This window comes from Sinocyclocheilus anshuiensis, unplaced genomic scaffold, assembly GCF_001515605.1.
Source record: "Sinocyclocheilus anshuiensis isolate Anshui unplaced genomic scaffold, SAMN03320099.WGS_v1.1 scaffold3221, whole genome shotgun sequence".
Taxonomy (NCBI): Eukaryota; Metazoa; Chordata; class Actinopteri; order Cypriniformes; family Cyprinidae; genus Sinocyclocheilus; species Sinocyclocheilus anshuiensis.
Window position 1 is genome coordinate 1 of NW_015554218.1, and position 5,925 is coordinate 5,925.

Here is a 5,925-nt window from a genome sequence, read left to right on the forward strand (position 1 = left end):
ATGATTTTTACCATCTTTTGCATCATTGCTTTTTCTGATAATTGTTTTTCCAGTTTGGCTAGTTCCTCCATGGTTGTGAGAGGAAAGACATCATCCTCACTGTCCACCACCAGCACTGGAGCATTAGAACAGCTGTTAGCTGCAAGGGACTGGACCACTGAAGTCAGATGATTGATCTTCATGTCCAGTTCGTTAAGTGCCTCCAGAATTGCCCTCTCAACAGCTGCAACACAGTAGGTTTATCTGAGAGAGTATTTTTATTAAACTATAAAATGTATAATTTACAAATTTAGCACTTCAATTTAACGTACGTGTACATTGATTAGTGATGCAACTCCATCGTCTCACACCTGAAGCACCTGCAAGCACAAAAAGCTCTTAAATGTGATAAAACTAACACGTCATAAAAATTATGTTGCTAAAGATATGGCTACATGCTTAAGATATGCCTTTTTTGGGCATTAAAAATGGAGCAAATACCAATAATTTGACGAGCACAAATGTTATTAAATTGCATTGCATGATTCATTTTAATACTCTCCTCCCATAAATTTTGCATCTGAAAGGAAAACTCCTAATGCATATTCAATAAGGTCAGACGCAAAAACAACTGTGTCCACGCCTTTTCAGCGCTAATTCTTTACTGCGCCTCTTTAGTAAATCCTGACAGTATTATTTTAACACCAAAAGACGGTTTGCACTGGCACAAGCTGTTAGTAAATCTAGCCCATAGTGTATCAGTTTCATGCAACTTACCAACTTCACCTTTCTCCGCTCCAGTTGTTCAAGTGAGCTTGTCCAATGAAAATGAGCAAGAGGATGCTTGGGGTGAACACCCATCTAACTTTCAAGGTAAAAGAACATTCATAAACACATACACTGCAAATTAATATCACTAGGTAACATTACATTTTCTGTACAATCCATCAGAGGACACAATCGCTGAACTGAGACCCTCAAGTACCCACCAGGCAAGAACAAATAGTAAGTAATTTGTATTTTTTAATGGGCAGTTACTACTGCATAGTGAATTATTATTTATGCACATCTAGCTGTGGATTATCCCACTTATACCAATATCAATTGTCAGCATTAACAAGTTAAAACTCATTGATGTAATCAAACTGGATGCAAAAAAAAAAAAAGAAAAGTTAAAACTGTCATTGATGTAATCAAACTGGATGCAAAAAAAAAACAAAAATGCAAAATCAAACTGGACAGATAAATATGATGGTTAGTTACAGCCATTATCTCCACACCACAAGAAGTCGGCTATTTTTGATTTAGTCTAACTCGTGTCACCCGAAGTACTACAACTCAGGGGCATGTGCCAATTTCCACTAATAATTACTAGACCAATGAAATTCTTCAGACCAATTAAATACTTTCAAAACTTTATTTTTAAAACTTAAATGTGATCATACATTAATGCTTACTGCTGCTATTCAAGAACAATATTTACTTAAAGGGTAAGTAATTATGCAAAAATCACTTTTATAAGATGTTTGAATACAGCTGTGTGGCCGCAGTGTGTGAAAACAACCAGCCTATAATGGTAAAAATCCACACACCCTTGTTTTTTTTTTTATTCAGTTTTACTTTCCCTAAATGTAGTTTTGTGTTTTTTCTGGATCCTGTAATTTACAGTTTAATCCAGTTTAATCCAGGATATAGTTAAAAGTTTTTAAACATTAAAATAAAATTGTTTTAGGCTGATGATACACAGGGGCAACCTTTTTGAGCTATGTTGCTTGGGCACTTTCCCGTTGAGAATGGGTAACACATTTCTATTTGGATACTTTAGATCGGTTGTGGGCCCTGTGTCTCACTTGGTTGCCTGTTGACAGCAACGTTGCCCAAAAAGTTGCCCTGTGTATCATCAGCCTAAGGCTTTAATAATCAAATAATGTTTTAGAATAATTGGATAAAATGCCACATTTTATTTTTTTTATATATTAAAAAGGCAAGTTATTCCACACCATTTCCAGTCGTCTTCAAAGAATGCAAATTGAAGAACAAATTATTTGGAATGTAGTATATGCAATACACCATGAAAAAATTAATTATAAATTATAAAATAAAGTTTGTCCAGAATTGAAAAGCAGAAGCCAGTTTAACCCAATTAATTATAACAAATAAAAGTAAAGAAAAACAAAAGGACAAACTGTTATGACTCATAGGTAGGCTGTTCACACTGTCACTGTTTGGGAGTAACAACCGCATTTACTTACAGATGTGCGTCTCAATGTTCTCTACACACAACTGCTTACAATAGTGTTTTGAATGCTGTCTGTATGCACAAGTACCTGAAGTCAAGCAGTGTTCTATTTGTGATTATTTCCTCTAAATAAAGCAAAGTAGTATAGTAAAGTATTATCAAAGATGGCGACATCCATACAACTAAAAGTCTTATCACAATTAACACGACAAGAGTCCAGTCGAGGCAGGACTTCATCTGTTAAATCTGAACCAGCAGCAGCTTTTATAACTGGAGTAGATAGGATTATTTGAGTCACACACAGAGCACAAAACTTGAAAGAAGCAGAGAAAGTGCTTCAATAAACAAATATTGTTTGTGGTTTGCCCTGACAGATGCTTCGACAGATGTGTGTGGACTTGAGTCATGTTTCTCCAGAGCACAACTTACATTTGATGGTTGTGTCCTTGTCTAATTTTGGAAATAATTGAAGAGAATAGGAGTGCAATGATTCTGACTAAAATTGACATTTTACTAAAATATTTATTTTAAATGTAGGTTTAATATTCTACATGTTATATTTATGAGAGCAGTAACTGTAAAGAGGGTATACATGTAATTACTACAGTTGTTAAATGTAAAACAATTGCTATGTTAATTTACTATATTCAGAATATACGTGTATATACACGTGAATACATGTTCCCCATACCAGTTAACATTTAGTCTGTTTTGTTTTTAGCATTGTAAATATGTTTTAAAATGGTGGGCAAAGAGTTTTTTGTTTTAGAATGTCATGTTTATATTTTAACCCTTTTTTTGCCAATGTGTAGCACAACCTACATAAATACATTCACTATATTTGTTTTCTTTGACTTCAGTTTTCACAATGTTTGGAGGACAAAACTGGGCAGGATGTAGGGGCCCACAGTTTGGGCACGCATTCATAGGGCAGCTTTGGGTTAGTTGCTCTGTGCTGTTTAATGTATGGTTGTTGGAATGTTGTTCAGTTTTATTAATTACTGTCAGCTTTCACAGCAATACTGCTAAATGAGCAATTATCTCTATCAAACCATCAAACATGGACCTTAAAGGGATGGTTCACCCAAAAACTTTATTCAAATAAATAGTGACAATCATGTTCATCAATCTGATTTCAGTGGCACAGCTGTGTAGTATTTGGTACAGAGATTGTTGACAGTATTGTGTGCATATTGCTGCATTGTACATGGTGTTCACTGCCCAATATTGTATTATTGTTTACACTTTCAGTAATTTGTACATTATTTCCTTATAAAATGCTCTAACATTTTTTCCCACTTTTCTCCACCAGACACCCTAGGACAACATCCTAAGATGCACCGATCTACCTAAAGCCCTCCATCATTCCCACACCCATCTTGCAACAAAGTTTCATTAAGTGCAGTCCATAACCAGTGTCTGCCATGCACGGTCTGCACCTTGTCCATTGCAGATGTTATGGATCATTCTATTAAAGATCTTTATATTCTTTATTTGAGACTGTTATTATGTAGAGACTGTTATGTTGTGAATAAAGTCAACCCACCCCCTACATCGATGCTTTCAGCAGTTAATACATTAAAGTGTGTCCCTAATGTTTTATTATTTAAAGATTGTTTTAAAGTTTATTACAGGCTCAGTGAATTTTCTTTCACTAAAAAATAAAGTGTAATATAAACTGTCATAATCAAGTCTGGGACGCATGTCAGTATCATTAATTTTGTGAGGCAATATGAATCAAATGAACATTTGTATAGTGTTCCATCCAAGGGCTTCTTCCTCATTCAGTTAAACATCAAGGGTTTTCTTTGCCTTTGTCACCTTTAACTTTCTCATTGGAAATTGTGAGCATCATTCTTTGGAACAAAATAAGAATGATATGAAAATGGCTGTGTGTATTACACTTTCAATGCATGGCATGGAGTCAAAGAACGACCTGACACAAACCGTTCACCTTCATACAGACATGGTATAAATTGAAGTGTTTATGCTTTCTGCAAGATAACAGACAAGGAATGTGAAGCAGTGATAAAGCAGGTACAATTACAGTTAGCTTAAAACGAGGGTCAGTTCAAATGTTCAACTGGGCTGGCATTTTTTTGCATGTATTGTTGTCTACGGAGGAATCAAGCAAACAAAGGGATAGATGGACAAACAAACAGATTTAAAGGCTGGTTGCGCATGATGGGTTCCAAACAGTGTTCCTGTGTGTGTTTGTTGTATTTGTATTTTATTATAAAATACATGTGTGTAGTTCGACGCGAGCGGTGCGATGCAACGCAACAAAAGAATATAAACCCATTATAATCACTGAAAGCGGCGCGGCTCGACAAATCCCCGTCAGTAAAATGATTCCTCATTCTATTTCTGGCGTAGTCCAAGCTCTTTGCACCAACGGTCGCGTCTGGTGTGACATGGTGTTGCGTTAAAATCTCGAGTTTTACTCATTCATCAGCTTGCTCCGATCCGGCGCTGCGTGGCTGCACGTAATTTCAAATGTTGAAGATTCATCGTATAGACGTCGTATAGAGGTAAAGAAGACGGCTCATTAACAACTGAAAACGTTCGATCGATTGCGATGTTTACCAGATGCTACGATCTTTCACAGACGTCTCCGCGACGTCGTGTGCTATCTGGGTTCCATCCAGCAGTGTGGCAGGCACTGCATGCTGAGTACCTGATCAGACTGGACCCTAAATCATTAAAGGGAGAACAGCTGGGGAAAACAGAAAATCCAACCACATATGTCCAGAGACAGCTGAAAAGATGGAAGCAAGAAACTGAAGGGAATCCAGAAGGAGACCCATTAATGGCAACATTGTTTAGAAATGCTGTTGCCTTGCCACAAGCTGTAAAGAGCAGGCTGGAGGGCGTGGTCGGCTTAAACTCTAAAACACACAAAGAGTTTTGTGACCATGTGTCTCATGCAGTGGAACAATACAGAAAAAATGTACAGAAGCTCAAGAACCAAGAGAAAGAGCTACAGAGAAAATTAACTCAGTTACAACTTGAAGAACACAAAAAAAGAATAAGAAAAATATTCAAGCTTCAGTAAAGAAAGAAGAATCAGAACAAATGACAGTGATGTCTCCAGTAAATGCTCCTTCACCAGCTATTAAGCCAAGCCCCCTGCAGCAGCCCATCCAAATGCACACCAGATCCCTTTACCCATCATTAATGTCTATACTCAACAACCAGGGCCAATGGAATGGAAAAGAAACCCAGTACTAAGAGGACAGAGAGGAAGAGGCAAGCCTTATCCTGGTCCTCCAGGAGTGTGCTGGGGATGTGAACAACCTGGACATAATAAGAATGACTGTCCCATCAATCCATGGCAACAGCCACCTTGGGGAGGAAGGGGGAGAGTTGACAGCAGTCCATTACCCTAAAGTAAACCCTTGGGGAGGTCCAAATCAAGGATATTAGGGGTGCCTAGAGAATCTTACAGGGGAGAGTCAGCTTCCAATTTTAACAACTAAAGCTGATCAAGAACCTATTCTGCAAATTGAAATAGAGGGAAAGACAACACCAATGATGGTAGACACAGGAGCTGTTTATACTTGTGTGAATTCAAATTATGCCTCACATCTCCCCTTGTCTGGAAAATTCGCAAAGACAATAGGATTCTCGGGACAAATGCAGCTAATTCCAATGACAGTGCCAGTGTGTCTACAAACCAAAAATGAAAGTGTAACCATACCCATTCT

The 5,925-nt window shown here is 37.4% G+C and overlaps 1 long non-coding RNA gene across 1 annotated transcript; it reads left to right on the forward strand.

The window, feature by feature from the left end:
- Positions 1 to 756: 756 nt before the first annotated feature.
- Positions 757 to 3,921, forward strand: LOC107671146 (uncharacterized). Its single transcript, XR_001632161.1, has 3 exons — positions 757 to 852; positions 931 to 984; positions 3,531 to 3,921. It is a non-coding gene; the product is annotated as an uncharacterized LOC107671146 (long non-coding RNA).
- The last annotated feature ends 2,004 nt before the right edge of the window (positions 3,922 to 5,925 follow it).